Raw genomic sequence first — 16,450 nt, forward strand, 5'->3', positions numbered from 1 at the left:
TTGTCTAAAAATGAAAGGGTAAATATGATCATAACGCACTTTTTTTTAAAAATGTAATTTAGGCCTCGGTCTGATCTAAATTCCTCTCCCCAGGCAGGAACCACAGCAAGCATGAATGGATTCAGAAACCTCTTCATGCTGTTTGTAGTAATGGGGAAATACTCGCTTCCCGAACAGAAATAGACCTGTATTTTATTACAAAGATCATCCCTTCCACCGTCATGCGTGTATGATTGCTAGTTTATGAGGACGTAAATGTAAGTCCTTTAATGCAACACTAAAATGTAGTGACTGCAAGACGGTTTTGTGTTCTTGTCCATCTTAAAAAAAAAAAAAAACATTATTATAACCATGCAGGAAAACATTTCAAGAGAAAATGAAAATTTCATGAACAAATGTATCCTATATGTCTGTGTATGTCTAGTTTTCTTCATGCTCATTTGGAAGTGTGTCTTGAGGTTTTATATACCGTACAATGAAGGTCAGTATAATTGTTTAAGCTGTTATTTTTCACAACTCTGCAAATTGCAGTTCCATTTTTAAAAAAAAGTGTCAAGAGCAGGGTTGGCTGTCATTCGGTCTGTCATGATGTGTATGTATAATGGTTTGTTTTATGCTGTGCTGTAATTGCTGTTTCACTATAATGTATTTAGTCATTTTGTACCTCAAAAAGACCATGGATATAAATGAATAAAGCATGGTTCACTTTTTGTAGAGTATTGCCATCAATAACATTAGTTTAATAAAGACTACTCTAATATAACGCTACTATCCCACTGTGTTTAAATACACCCCTCCTAATTTTGACCTCACTAATGTTTAAAGTCATCACATTAATCCAAAGGTGATTGATTACATGTCCATTGTATTGATCCTATTCTGAAAACTTACTGATAAAGCATTCATAAATCCATTTTTCTACCATAGACTTTGACCACCTTCTATGACAAAGTTATGCCCTGTCATGTAATTGGAGGCTTCAGATGCTAAGTAAACCACTGTACCTTGCAGGTCTGTCACTTGAGCCAGTCGTCCAGCAGGGATATCTGTCAGCCAGCGTTGTACCAGTGGCTTCAGAGCTTCAGAATGGATGAGAGGGGTGTCAACAATTCCACTGAAAAAACCTATATAAATCAGGCATGAAGTTACAGTGACAGTTTTTTATAAACCATTACAAAATCACAGTGAATGTGCATAGTAATTTTGGGAGTTTACTATGCTTTAACCAAAATACCTTGTACTGGAATTGTTTTTACTGATCTGGCCTTTAAATTTACATGACATTATTTCTATTTTTTTAAACTGAATTTTACAAAAAATACAAATTGATCAGGTCATATGCAAGTCTGAAGTTCATTAATGTCATTTTTAAGTTTGCTTAAAACAACAGCACTAAAATGCAAAAACCAACAGGTTTGTTTTTTTTGTTTTTTTAATAGCGGTAGTCATAAAACTACCTAAAAAAATGTAATGGATAATTGATCTATATTCGAAGGATAACATTGTTAAAACATTTTTTAAGCAGAACACTTTTCCTATTGTTTGATATATGCCATAGATTGCTTCAGTGAGTCTTGGCAGACCTTTCCTCAACCACTGCCCAGATTTATAAATAAAAGACAAACATGTTAGAAATGGCCCGAAAGATGTAAAGTGATGTAACACTGTACTTTGGCTTTGTGTTGGCATTACAGGAAAAAAAAATGTAGTCATTACTGGTTTTAATTAATTAAATACGATTAATAATTCAAATGGCATTAGCAAATCGCCAAACTTCCATTATTTGGCTTCACAATCTGTTTTTAACAGCAATGCTCACTTCTCCGAACGGCACTGGTTGTAAAACAGACGCTGCCTTCCTATTTGCAAGCTTTCTTGAAATGTTCTGTTCTTGTCTTGATTAGTCAGTTTCCCAGGACAACAGCAATGTTTCTCCACTTAATGAAATGTATAATTTGTTCAACCTCTGAACAAACATATTTACACAACTGTGTCTAATGAGAAATTACTTTCAACTTCACAGACACGACAGTGAGTAAAACCTAACCCTCCAACTCCTCTTCATTAGGGTGACATAAAAGCATTCCTCACGTTAATAAAAATTCTAACATTCTGATAAATTAATGCTTGCATGGTACATGTGACACCTTGGTTAACATATTCAACCTCAATTATATTTCTGTTCAGCACCCTGTTATCTGGAACCTTTCCTGGCAATCAGAGGTGCTGTTTTTCAGCAGCCAATTTTCTAGATAATGTAGCTTATCAACACTGCGGGTAAACTTGCCAATGAAATCAGACTGCAGTGAACCACACAGCCTAATTGCATCCCTTTTTTATGCATATTTACTGACTGTCACTTCAAAGAAATCAGCGGTCCATTGAGGCACCCAGTTAGCAGAAAGAATTGCTTCTTGAAAATTAAAATTAGCAAACAAGCTAGTGATAAATAAAAAAAATGAACAAAGTCTCTGAATGGTGCTTTGTTCCATCACTCCAGTTTGTCCCTAATTTATTTTCCCAAGTAAATTGTAAAGATCTTCTGTAGCATCTGAAGGGAACAGCAAGCCACCGCTGAGGAAAAGATTTTTTTTTTTTTTTTTTTTTTTTTTTTTAACCGTCCCCCGTCCCCCACCCCCAGACAAAGGCTTAATAGACAAGCAGATGCCAACAACACCCCGTTGTTGATGTGACACTCGCAGTGAAGATGCTAATGTGATTCTCTAATTGAATAAAACAATTACGAGTAAACTGTTAATGCATCCCTGAAGATGAAAAATTTAATTAAGCCACTGCTAGGACTAAGATAAATTAATATTGTACCGCACTTTCAGCTAATTTGTTTCACTTTTATGCACAAGCCACACATTTTTTTTTTCTTTCTTCTGGTATATACAGTCGGCCCCACCTGATCAGGATACTGATAATCAGGATTTCTGCTTAAATTGGATACAACAGTTGTTCCCAATGCTATTTATGTCGCTTAATTGGGACGTCGCTTCATTTAATTGGGATACAGTACTTTTAAATGACCGGAGATCGTTTTTCAGACCAAGACAGGTTCACGTAGAAACAGTGCAGTGAGTACGTGAATACCGTGTGAGTTGCGTAAACCACGTTGAGCTCTTAAAGGAGCCAGAGTCTCCTGTGGTTTCTCAGGTTGCTGTGGCACACAATGTTGGCGTATCAATATTGCAGGTGCCTCACCTTTTGATAGATGTGATTTCATTCTTTTTCATTTCATGTTTAGGAATTAAAAAAAAAAAAAAAAAAAAAAAAAAAAAACAACTACTGACTTGTACTTTAAATGTAAATTAAATTGCATACTTTAATCATAATATGATGTGATTTCATTCTTTTGTGACTAAGGTCGTCTCAAATGCCTCTCGCTTAACTGGGTCAGCCGTTTATTCAGGATATTTTTACTTCTCCCGAGGTGTCCTGACAAAGTGGTGTTTGTCAGGCTCTGAATCCTCTTAACTGTCAAGGTGGATGCTTTTGTGAAAAAGAAATACCTAGTATGCAAAATAAATCTGTTCTAAAGTTCTGCTTTGTAACTTCCAGTAAGTACTATGACCACAGTAGGCAATCTTACTCTTCAGAAAGTCCATATTCAATTGTAATACCTGAAACCTGTATCAGGAGGTAAACAAGGGGATGAAACAGGAGCAAAGGATAGATTAGAAGAGTAAAACCACAATACAACTAACACATACACTAGGTCATGCGAGGTAATCAAAGACACTGAAACAGGCACAAGGATTACTTACGGTGAAAGGCAGTCGACTCCTGTCAATCCACTCAGTCAGCTTCACTATCCCATCTTTTGATTTGTTATATGCCAGCTGTTTCTGAGGATGAGGGACTGCATGAAGAGGAGTGATTATTCAGAACATGTTGAAATAGGAATGGGACTGGAGTGCAATTTTGTAAAGTAGAAATATGTTTGGTCTTCTGTTATGTTTTCTTCGTGAATAAGCCTGTAATATTCCTGAAGCTCGTTATTGTGACAAACTGGTGACCAAATAAAATGGAGCACCTTTTCTGTGCATTGAAGATGCACTTTTACTGCCTTTACTTTATCAATGTACAGCATAGTAATGAGTTAAAAAAAGCTGATCATGTCTCTTTCTTAGAGTAATTTATGATAAAAAAGAATGCATATTTCATTCATAAAAATGCACACATTACATTAAAGATTTGGGCATTTAAATACATTAGTGATGCTAGAATTCAGTGTATAAAATAGGCATTTTCATTGTACTCATGTATAGTTTTAACATATTTAGACTGTTATTTTGTTACTTGCTGTGGTATACCTGATATTGTATTTCATCACCATAATATAAAACAGCAAATATAATGCATTAGTTGCTTGATTATGTATGATGTCTTGGGAACAAAGCAATCAGACCATTTGTTGCCTTGACCATCACAGATGTTTTACCTTGAATGGGAGGCTAGTATGAGCCCACTTTCAATCAGTTGATTAATTATCATACACAGACTCCAAGTTATATACAACTTTTGTAGTTAACCTTCTCACCCTGTGCCACAGCTAACTGCCAAGCCTCCTAAACATGTAAACCGATGATAAATATTACGGTGTTACACCACAGACACTTGTTAATGACTGCTCTTGGTAAGGATTTCTGTTTCATGTTTAACACTGTGTATTTGTTTTAAAGGTTAACTAATGTAGCAACCATAATTAAGCTTACAAAGACCTGTCAACTGGATCCAAGGTTCGAAATGGTCAATAAGGTGTCTACATTTCTTTGTACATTTTTTGTTTGTGTTTTCCTAATTTAAGAAGCAAAATTAAAATGTTTCAAAAGTAACACTGCTGTATAACTATGAGCTCTAACAAAAAACTGGTCTAGTGATATCAAAGTGGAAACAAAACCTGAAAAATACTGACATCAAATTCATCATTTTTTACACTATCCTCCTCAACAAACACTTTACTTGGGAAACACAAATGGCAATGAGCTCTACAGTAATTGAAAAGCTGTACAGTAAGATCCTGTGCAATATTTAATATTGGGGAAAATGGAAGGGACTCATTTTCAAAACTGCATTCCAAAAGCCAGGCTGAAAAAAAGTTAAACATTTTAAGGGGATACAGCCATTTATTTTCTGTTTTAAGAGCAGAAAAGGAAAAAAAAAAAAGACATGGAAAATGTCGGGGAAAACATTCATTATTAATGAGGTGTTTATTTGATTATAAACTAATACTTTGATACGTACTGCAATATGCAATGTCTCATTCATAAAGGTATTTTAATTACATAAATGCATAGAGACAGAGAGAGAGAGAGAGAGAGAGAGAGAGAGAGAGAGAGAGAGAGAGAGAGAGACTTACATGAAATTCTGCTTTGTAAAAAACAAAAAAACAAAAAAACACTATCCATGGGTTTTAGATCAGTCATGAAATGAAGCAGCTAAATTGCAGTAGGGTGCTTTGAAAGCATGCTTCTTATTCCTGGGTAATTGTTGACAGAACTGATGCTTATTTCACAAAGGCTAAACTTTTCACTAAATCAAATTTTAGATTAATTCATTCTTATTTGAGACTTCACACCTGTATAGCAAGACGCTTTACACAGCATTTCATTGCCAATTACTGCACTGCAGGTTGCCTCGCATAATTTCAAGATCCACTCAGAAAACCCCAAGAAGAAAAATGGCATCTAAGAAAGTAAGACTCTCAGAAGAGGTTGTATGAACCACATGGCTAACATAACCCTTACTCATGTCTTTAAAATACTTAGTAAGACAACCCCATTAATATAATTCTGAATTCACAGCAGCAAAGTGTTCAGAAAATGTAAGAAATCTAACATAGTAATCTGTAAAGCTTTTATTAGACTATGCTTCGGTGCAGATGTCAAATCTTCAGTACTATTAGACGTGAAAGGTGCCACATTCTAACATGTTTTAGTTTATATTACTTATACTTGTACCAACTGCACATTGTTTGTTAGATCTTGTGACTGACTCCAAAAAGGGGTTGATATCACAGGATTGTGGTACTGTAGGTGTATACTTTACAGCCTGTGCATTACGTGCACACCATGCATCATGTGCATGACTGAGCAGTTTCACTTAACATTTCAAGGTGCATCTTGCGTCTCATGCACCCCTTGTGTATAGTGCACCTCTTGTATAATGTGCACCCATTTTGTACCGTGCACCTCTTGTATAATGTACCTCTTGTGTAATGTGCACCCTTGTGTACCATGCACCCCGTGTGTATCATACACCTCTTGTGTATTGTGCACCCCTCTTGTATAGCACACCCCTTGTGAAGCTCACGCCCTTTGTAAAATATGCACCTCCCGTAATAAATGCATCAATTCAACACAAACTGTACACTTGTTATAACGTCAGACAATGCCAATATAAAATCTTTGGTTTAAAAAAATGCTAGACTATAACAAAAGAAAAACTGAAAATAAAGGCTGACAGACTGGACTTCAGTATAATGTGCCGCAATGCTTCTAAACTTTGTAATAGGGTGCATGGAATACGATGGTAAACATGAAGTAATCAAACACAATATAAAGATACAGCGCCGGGCTTCTAGATATCAAGTAGAATTGAAGTCCTGATGGTCGTTACGTTAATGTAGGTGCTATTGTATTGTATGCAGCGCTCCTTTACAATACTGTATTTTCAGCTTTGTTCAGTGTATATTGGGTAAAACACCCTAGTGTCTGAAATCTGAACTAAATATAATTTCATGGAATGTCTGCTAGTGTATTATAACATTTCAAACATTTTATTAGGATATGGCATCAAACTGGGACGGGTTTTTATTTTATTGATATATGTAGTAATAATAAAAGAAAATAGCAAAATGCATAGACCAACTTTTCAACTAGAAGTCTTTTTCAATATATTCACTGACAACAAATGTCTAATTGAAAGATTTCCTTAAGAATGTGATTAGTTTCTTTTGAATTTTGCTATTAAAGTATTATTTCCTTCCTTAAAGGAAAGTTGACCACAACATATGTATATTCTTGTGAAAGAAAAGTACATACAGTACACTTTATTTTAGCCGACAGATGGATATAACACTGTCATTGTGGATTTTAATTAGACTTTCATAGCTACATTTTCTTACCTAACTTGGCAAAACCCAGCACCATCTGATTCTACATTATGACAATATTATAACAGATGTCCAGACCAATAAAGCCAATTCCTAAAGGACTGTGCTTAATGTGTGTAATTGATCACTTTTTTGCACTGGCCTCTATTTACCAGCGTGTTACTGCTTTACAGATTAGCTCAGCAGTTGGCACAACTGCCCATATGGTACAAAAGCGTATTGGCTATTTTACTATATTGCTGATGAAGTGGTGCTGCTCTTGCTTAGGCACCTGTTGGTTAAATTACAAAGTATAATAAAGAATTACCATTTTACAGCTCAGATACCATTTCCAGTATTGAGGAATTGTTCCTGGCTATATAAGGGCTCACTACTGGTATTGGACTAACCCATATTGAGCTGGGTTGGACCTAAAATAACACACGCTATTAATAAAACCATTTTCCTTTTTGTTCAAAGCATGCAAACAATTGCATGATGCTCGTTACCTATTTGCAAGCAAGATAAATAAATAAATAAATAAATCAGATATAAAAGATGTGTTCGTTTGTTTTATTAATGTCAGTATAACAAAAGAAATGTTGTGTTTAACATTGTTTTATTCCAGTGAGAACTGGTGCAAACTGTGTCTTAAATATATGGGTGATATTGCGAAAATACATTACATTTCAGTGCAGGATGAAAGCACAAGGACATTTAACCTGTACTGAAAATGATAGTTCATTTGGCCTATTACTATGAGAAAACTATTCAAATGGCTGTATTGTGTTCAAAGCACTCACGATTCATTCAAAGGTTTATCTTCACCACCAAAACCAAGTTCTTACTGTAAATATGTATTATTGCAGGAATATGATTTCATTAGTGTAATGGATATTTGAATATAAATTTAAGATAATAAGGCACAAGGCTCATCACTCACCTATTAAGCGTGCCATGGATGCTGTGTTAATTATCTTCCCATATCCTTGCTTCAGCATAATACGACCTGCAGCCTGTGACAGGAATTAGGGAAAGACAAATGAGTCTTTTATGAACATGCTAATATTGACATGATAACAAATTACAGAGATATACTCTAGTGGAAAAAACAGCATCTTTCAGAACTTCTATTTTTAGCCTTTATTTCTCTGTATACAATTAAAACATTAACAGATGGGACACTACATGTTTGCTTGTTTTTTTTTCATGTCATTGCCAAAAGTGTGCAATTCAGGTTTGGATGAAAGGAGACAAGGAAAATGTACTGTGTTACTTCAGAACAGAGCTAACAAAGTTATTATACATACTTGACAGCACATGAAGGTTCCCCGCAAGTTGATGTTAAAAGTCTGATCCCAATCTTTCAATGTTGTGTCTTCACTGGCGGAATCTATATTGATTCCAGCATTATTGAATGCTATGTGAATTGTACCCCATTTGGATACAATCGTATCAATCATCCTTTGCATATCCTCAGCCTTGCTGACATCTGCAGCAATGGAAATGGACTGTATACCTGGAATGACAAGAGATATTACTTTTAATTAAAACAAGAGAGAGAAAAACCCAGTTTCACAACAATCAGTAATTTGAAACTAATTAGAATCTTAAGCGATGCCAAACTCTTACTTTAACACGTCAAACATTAGACTTTAAAAAGCAAAGTTAGGAATCCTGTTTCTTTGTAACTATGTTGTTTTAATGTGCCCTGCTGTTAAAATGTAACACACAGTACCATCTGCTGGTAAAACGCTAGTACTGTAGATTAAGGTTTGAAGTTATTTTTTATCAGATACATTTCTCCAATACAGTATTACATGTTTAGTGTGAACATTTTATACAAACATTTTAAAATGTAACCTACTTGATTCAGTAACAGTATCTTTGTAAATACTTTGATTTTACACCTGTGCAATGAATCCACAAAGTTCCTCAATAACTATGAACAGACATTCATTTCTTAGAATGTGGAATACTTAATTGAAGGTATTGATACAGTAATTACCTTCTAACACACAATGTGTATGTAGTCTTACCTTTTAGTTTAAGCTCGTATGCTACAGATTCTGCCTTCGAGTACAACACCTACAGTGGCAACCTTTGCCCCTGCTTCTCCCAGGGCGTGTGCAAGGGCTCTGCCAATCCTCTGACCTCCACTCGTGACAGAGGCAGATTTTCATCCAGTCTCAGGTGATACAGGATGCTTTTTCTATGCAGACCAGAAAACATCTCATCTCTCACCACCCCATTCTATGAAGGACAATTTGGTTGAAATGCCGTACATCATATTTCTTAGATTTTTTTTTTTTTCAATATTAAGAGGCACATATTTTACGGAATCAAAATGAGGGCAAACAGTATTTTATTGATTTTCGGTTACAATAAAACCATGCTATTGCCACATGGGTTTCACCCATTGTCTCCTTCAGGGCAACCAGCTATAGTCTAAAGAGAGGCAGCCAGGGCACTCCAAATGAGGCGACATGTTTCCTTATCAGCTGGAAGATCATTTAGTTCCCTTCCAGAAATAGCAATCTACTGTTTTGTGTAAGTAATTTTCATCAAACATGATTTTTATTTTTCCTCAGACTATTCTATCAAAGAAATTAAGTACATTGATAAAATTGATGGCACTGAATGTTCCTGTTTGGAAGTTAGAAAACAGCTTTGTTAGCTATCAGTTCTTCTGTTTGGAACCCTAAATGCCTTTTAAAAAATAAAGTAATACATAAATGTTTAAAAATATGTTTATGTGATCTCTAGGGGTGTTTTAGTAAACCTTAATGTATAGCTTGATTATTACATTATCCAGAGAATTGTAGATTCATATAATGCAGTGAATTGGATTTATCAGTAACATTAATCTTCAGACATAAGTGTTATTATCTTACTGTTGTGTCAATGTCTATTATAATCCAAACCTTTTAACTACATTAACAATTCCAATCTTAATGGAACAAGGACCACTTGTGCCAATTCAGGTAGCCATTAAAAGTATACCATTACCATATTTGTATATAAAATAGTGTTCTTTGTGCACTGCAGCACATTTTAATTACTTAGTGCTCAACACCACGTCAATACAACACTGCTGTCAATCACCTTAAAGTGTAAAAGAGAAATGTCAAACAGAGTGCAAAAGATAATTTACAACAAAATAAAAATACCAGCAATTGCAAATTTGACAGACTATTTTTACAACAGTCTTCTGTGCACTTAATGAGATATTCCTTAGAGACTTTTACTGAAACACTGGGATATTATAATGAGAACTAGCTGTGTTATACCTCAGGCAAGAATTATAAAAGCAGAGTTTTTTTTTTTTTTTGGTTTTGTTTTGTTTTTTTTTTTCAAATGGTGTGTTATGCCAATGACATATTATAGGAAACACATACAAGTATCGGCAAAAGTTTTCCATTACCCTATATAATTAACACAATTTGCTTCATGAAGTCGAATGAAACCTGCTAAACCTGTGATGTTAACATATTGAGTTACATTGTTTTTAAATGATGTCACAATCCTAAAATTCTAAGGGATACAAAACCTTTGGTCATAGCTGTGCAGAGCTAAACTAATGGGTTATAAGATGGCAGCTTTCTAAAATATTTAATACAACCTATAAACACATCTTAATTGTTAGTCTGGTGTGTACATACCTCCTACCTTCTGTTCTTTTTCTGCTGTTGCATTTGAGGGTCTTCTTACTTATCCCATCTCGCACATGTAGGATCACCTTCAAAAAGTACGATTAGACAAAGTCATTACTGGTATCTCACTGATGATAGGAGTTTCAGCCTTGAGGAGCGGAGATCCTTTTGTTTTACATTAACATTGACAGGGTCTCCCAAAGTGTGAAGAGGTCACAAAATGAGGATATTGATATAAGAATTTACAGATGTGGTTCCATACTGATCTGTGGATATTTTGTCAGCAGTTGGCTTCAGAAAACATTTACTACAATAAGTATAATGTAGAAAACACACTTTAGAAATCCTCTCTCTTACAGTGTAATTGGCTACACTTTTATAAACGATCAGAATTTGACACTGCTGTTTATGAAAAATATATGTACACTGTACTGTTAACACAGATTAATTTTGCCTTTATAAGCATGCAGGGACTTGATTGAATATAAGAACAGCCTACAGAATTAACTAATTTTGCTTCATCTGCATCACAGGTACATGTGGGTGTGGTCAAACACTGCTGGGATTTGTGAAGTGTTCTTGGTTGACTATCTTACACTTCAGTAAGAGAAACTGTGCAGTGCAGTACAAGGATCATTTTGAACAGCTTCATTAAATTTTCTGAGGGCCAAGCCATTCTCATCAGTGACATCCTTCACAAAAACCTGCCCTTTGAATAAAGAATTATCTGCGCAGATCATAAACTGTTGTCCAAGACACAATTGTAGTAGCTGATGTAGTTGACTTTATCAGCACCAATGAACACAAAGTCAAACTGTTCTCCAGTAGTAGCCAACTCCTAAAAAAGAAAAAAAAAGCCATAATTAGCTGTACCTGAAGCAAGAGAATATCCAGCTGTAGAAATTAAATATATATATTAACTGTATATTAAATACATATAGTCTCTTTTACGTTAGGTCACCAAGAGATGCAGGTTCCATGAAATGTAAGCAACTGTTTCTAATAATTTTGATTTAGTTTGCCCAACAAGCCAGAACAACAGGTGATCAAGACTTACTCTAATAACAAGCTGAATCATCAGTTCTCAAGATCTGAAAAAAAAAAAAAAAACTCTTCTTAAAACAGGGAAACTTATTCCTCTCAATCCCAGTACTGGTCACGAGATCAGTTCAATATTTAACTGCTAGTCTTGTGTGTTTTCTTTACATTGATCAATTTTACTGGTATGGCCACAGTATAATTGTTCAAGGTTAAGTGTCTAGCAACATATTCTACCAAGCAGTAACAGATGGAGGCTTGATAGCCATCCCATTGATTACTATTAACCTCTCAACAGTGATACTGGCAGTAAGGATGTCTTTCTGAGGGTTTATGTAAAGAAAGGCACTACAGTATCGTAAAATGTGTGTACAATTAATAAAGATTGGGTGTGAATTATGAGGGTGGGTTGTAAAGTAATTCGAACAGTTTGAAAGTAAACTAGGATCTTAGTTTAAATATTTAAGAGAAAAGATCAGTACTATTGGGCTGTATTAATAATTAAACCAAGCCTATTCCCCACAACACAGGCAGGAGTGTGTTCATACTGCTCTATTTATTCATAAATGATACATGACTGAGCACACTTTATATCCCCTAGTGAAGCTTCCTCTCAGGGGATACTGGAAAGAAAATGCAATTTCTGATCATAATGGCTCATAGCAGCAAACACTATCTACTTATCCTAGCTATTTCTAGCTATTCTGGACTGCTTTCTGAATTAACCTTTCATATCAATGGAGCAATTCTGCACACCAGAAGCGCCAGCACAATTTCATGCATAATTTATTCACTCAGTTTAGTACTAAACATAAAGTCCTTGACTTTGTCAAGGTGGGTTTTGTTGGCTGAGCTCCCAGTCAGCGTTCAGACAAGGCAAACGTAAATTCGAATTGCGGCTTAACCTCCTAGTCCAAACCAGAGTGGACCTGAAACAATATATATGTGTGAATCTGAAAAAGCACCGGTTCAAACATCACAAACAGAAACATACAGTAAGAATCCCTGATCACTGATTTCATGAATCTGCATTGGCTTTTCAGAACATACAGCAAGGATAATGGAGATACAATACAAAAGAATAAGATTATATTCTAGCTCCTACATTCCTACACATTACAGTCCTCCTTTTTGCATATCAAACATGACCTTATATAATGTATAAATGCTGTATACTGTAATGACTTGTAGTGATGGCTTTCTGCATGAGGTATTAATTATGTTATTAAAGTTTTACATTATGTGTATGTGTGTCTTTTATAGTTAAGTTGTTTTTAATCGTTATGTTTAAATTGTGTGTGAATGTGTTTTTATAGTCATTTTAATGTGCTTACTAATTCACTTGCTTTGACACATGTTTATATTAAGTTTCTATACAGTATTGTGTAAGTTTTGAGTTATTTCATTTCCCATAGGCAAAATCAGAGCCTAACATGACTCAGTCACAGATAGCAGTCACAGGGAATGTGCAATGATAGAGTGGAAACCCCTATCATTGGACAGAAGTACGACAAATGGGAGTGGAGTCAACAATTGTTTACAAAGGTATAAATATCAAAGTTTGTGAAGTTTTGTCAGTCTTTTCATCTCTTTCAAAATGACTGCATGGATAGAGCTATACTGAGCCCTTGTCCAAAGTCTGCTTAAATATTGTGCTTATATGATTGCATTGGAGGTATACCTTTCTTGTATAAAGTATTTATTTTTTAAACAAAAAGCATTTGTCAGCTTAATATTTTCACTACAACTCACATATAATAGATGTTTAAATCATTCAAATACATACAGCATCTAAGCATTCTAAAGACCAAAAGATCAACAAGGAGTGGTTTAATAAACGTCTTCATTCATAATAATCACTTTTAATGATTCCATGGCTGACGAATTTTCATTTATCTTCTTGCCATGTCGGGACTTGTCAAATATAGGCTGGGTAAATTCTTTCAGGTATGGTTCTATTTCACAAGCAATTAACTTCCCATCCTCGGGAAATCCTTCTGCCATTGCAAGCGCGCCATACCCTGTAAACATGCCAATCTTTAACACGCTCCTGGCCTTAACCATGCAGACAAATGTCTTCAAGACCTGACCTGTCAGTAAGAATAAAGTTTCACAAAAACAATTAAAATATTTTAAAAAGCTGTGTATTACAACAATAGATGGAGTGTGCAATGTGTTATCACCCTCATGCTGTGTTGATCCAGCTATGAAACTGTAATCATATTACCTTAGTACAGGAACATTGCCCTCGGTCGGGATGTATGAAGAAAATGTATTGTATTTGCAGTATTTAGAAAATGTGCAGAGAACTGAAATCCTATAAAAGATGTTTGAGATTTCCATACATTTTGCTTGTCATGCTTTCATTAGCTACAGTATACGACATTTTGTAAGATACATAAAACTAGTGTATCCAGTTAGATTTTCAGTTGTAAAATACTTTCCCATGTATCATATTGTGCTAGGATGAAGAAAGTTCATGGTCTGCAGTTATGACTTGCATTAATTCAGGTCGGCTAACCTTAGGGCATTTCACCCAGAGCTTGAAATTCTCTCCCCATCTTCAACAGCTCATTTTCTCTCATTAAGTAGCCAACTGCCACATGTGTAATGAGTGGCATACGTTGCTACTGTATGAGTGACATATGTTAGCCCCAAAGACACTTCTGAAGTGAAATGACCTAGGAAGTTTAAGTTTAACAGACTACCTGAAAGTAAAGACATGAAAACTGGGCTTTCTTTAAGCCAGTACTGTAACAGAGATCATTTTTCAAAATGAAAATAAGTCTTTGATTTCACATATGTGTCTTTTAAAACAGTAGGCTATAGATTTAAGTAATCATGGGCATTGGCTAAATACATCCTTAAAATGGAAATAACATCTTACCTTCAACATGGCAGTAATGCACTCTTTGGGAAGCTTAAACATTGTTTTGCCGCCTTCGTATATTTTGTTCCAGCCATGATCCATTGTTTTCCTTAAATGGTCAACCAGTGCATTTTAAAGGATACATTTTACTAATTCTCAAGAAAATGGAAAGCATTTGAATGAATGATTCAGGAAGAAATGAGTTATCTGTAAAGGGCTGATAGGTGTTCACTCTCTTCACATCTTCGAGATACAAGTCTAATCCGGACGCAATACTCAAATCCTTCTGCAAGTAATTCTTCAATTCTTTATAAATTAAGTATTCTGCCACAAACTCCAGAGGTGTATCTGAAACTAATGAAACACAGCAGAATAACATGGCAAGTGAAATGGTGAAAATGTATTTCTACCTTTATTCTGCAATCAATGATCAAAAGGTAGAGATACATTTTGATTGTGGCTTGCAACAGTAAACATGAAGTACAGCGAGTATAAGGAAAGTATCACTGGATGTAGTGCAAACCTTTTCCCTGTGTAAACTGGCAGCTAGATAAGTTACACACACACACACACACACACACACTTTCATTTGACATTCTTCCAAGCAGTTTGTAATGAGAATCAGAGATTTGTAAGCATTCCTAAAAATAAATCTCTCTCCTTTTTAGAATGTATAGGCTTTTATTTTTTTTGCGATGCGCATTGGCATCTGCAGAGACTGCCTTTGCCAAAGCCATATTCAAACACAATATTATCTTACACAAAACCTTTCTTTTTTTTCTGACTTTTTAATTTACACATCCCAATGCAAATGATTAATTACTGCTGTGATTGCAGGGTAAATACTGAGATTTATCATGTGTTTGACAGTGTCTTATACAAAAGATTTCTCTACACTGTAATCAATTATTTGTTCTGGAAAATAATTATATACGGCAGCAGCCCTTCAGTGTAGCTTCTCTGCTTTTATAATGCTTTTAAACAATGCCTTAGTCCCTTATTAGGCACAGGAGAGATATTAGCCATACATATTGTTCTTTAGCTTTACATTTATATAACCGATTATTGCCCACATTTCTTGTCTGTCCGTGACTTTCCAACTAAGTTACAACGCAAGAATTGAATTACATTTTATTTCCATGTGTATTCTGCAATCAATGGTCAAAAGACAGATACATTTTGATTGTGGTCTGCCACAAGCAAACACTGGAAGTGGAAGAATGCCACAGTTTCAAACAAATTTAATTTTCTATGCCAGGTTGCATTCAGTTCGTGAAAGTTATTTAGATATAGTGACTTGATTAGCCCAACCTATGTGCAAAGGAAAATACAGTACTAACTTTTTATGATATGTGGATGAGTGGCTCTTAAGATAATGCTAATATTACAAGTATGATATGCAAACATAAATACATAATTATTTGCTAAAATGTAAAGAAAATCCATTCAGCCTTCTTAGATCATTTGCAGTTTACAGTATATTGTATACTGCAGTAGGAAAAGCACAAGCAAAACATATTACATGGTGATCAGATACTTGTCAATGTCTTTTTACAGTACCTGTAGATAAAATTGTCCCCACCCCTTCAATGTCTTCTTTCTTGACATTAACAACCCACTGCTTCCCTTAGTGACTGGCATGCTTTGCAGCCAGTAACATGCTGTGACCCGAAAAACACTGCCGAGGTGGCCAAGGAGTTAAAGCCATAACTACCTAGAAGTAAAGTACTGTATGCAAACCCTTGCATTTGTTTGCAACGGCTGCGCATATGTGATCTACATAGCAAATGG

At 35.1% G+C, this 16,450-nt stretch overlaps 1 pseudogene; it reads right to left on the bottom strand.

Moving 5' to 3' along the window:
* Positions 1 to 918: 918 nt before the first annotated feature.
* LOC121328322 lies at positions 919 to 15,038 on the bottom strand (annotated as a pseudogene).
* Positions 15,039 to 16,450: the final 1,412 nt, after the last annotated feature.

Source organism: Polyodon spathula, chromosome 16 (assembly GCF_017654505.1).
Source record: "Polyodon spathula isolate WHYD16114869_AA chromosome 16, ASM1765450v1, whole genome shotgun sequence".
In the NCBI taxonomy this organism is placed as follows: domain Eukaryota; kingdom Metazoa; phylum Chordata; class Actinopteri; order Acipenseriformes; family Polyodontidae; genus Polyodon; species Polyodon spathula.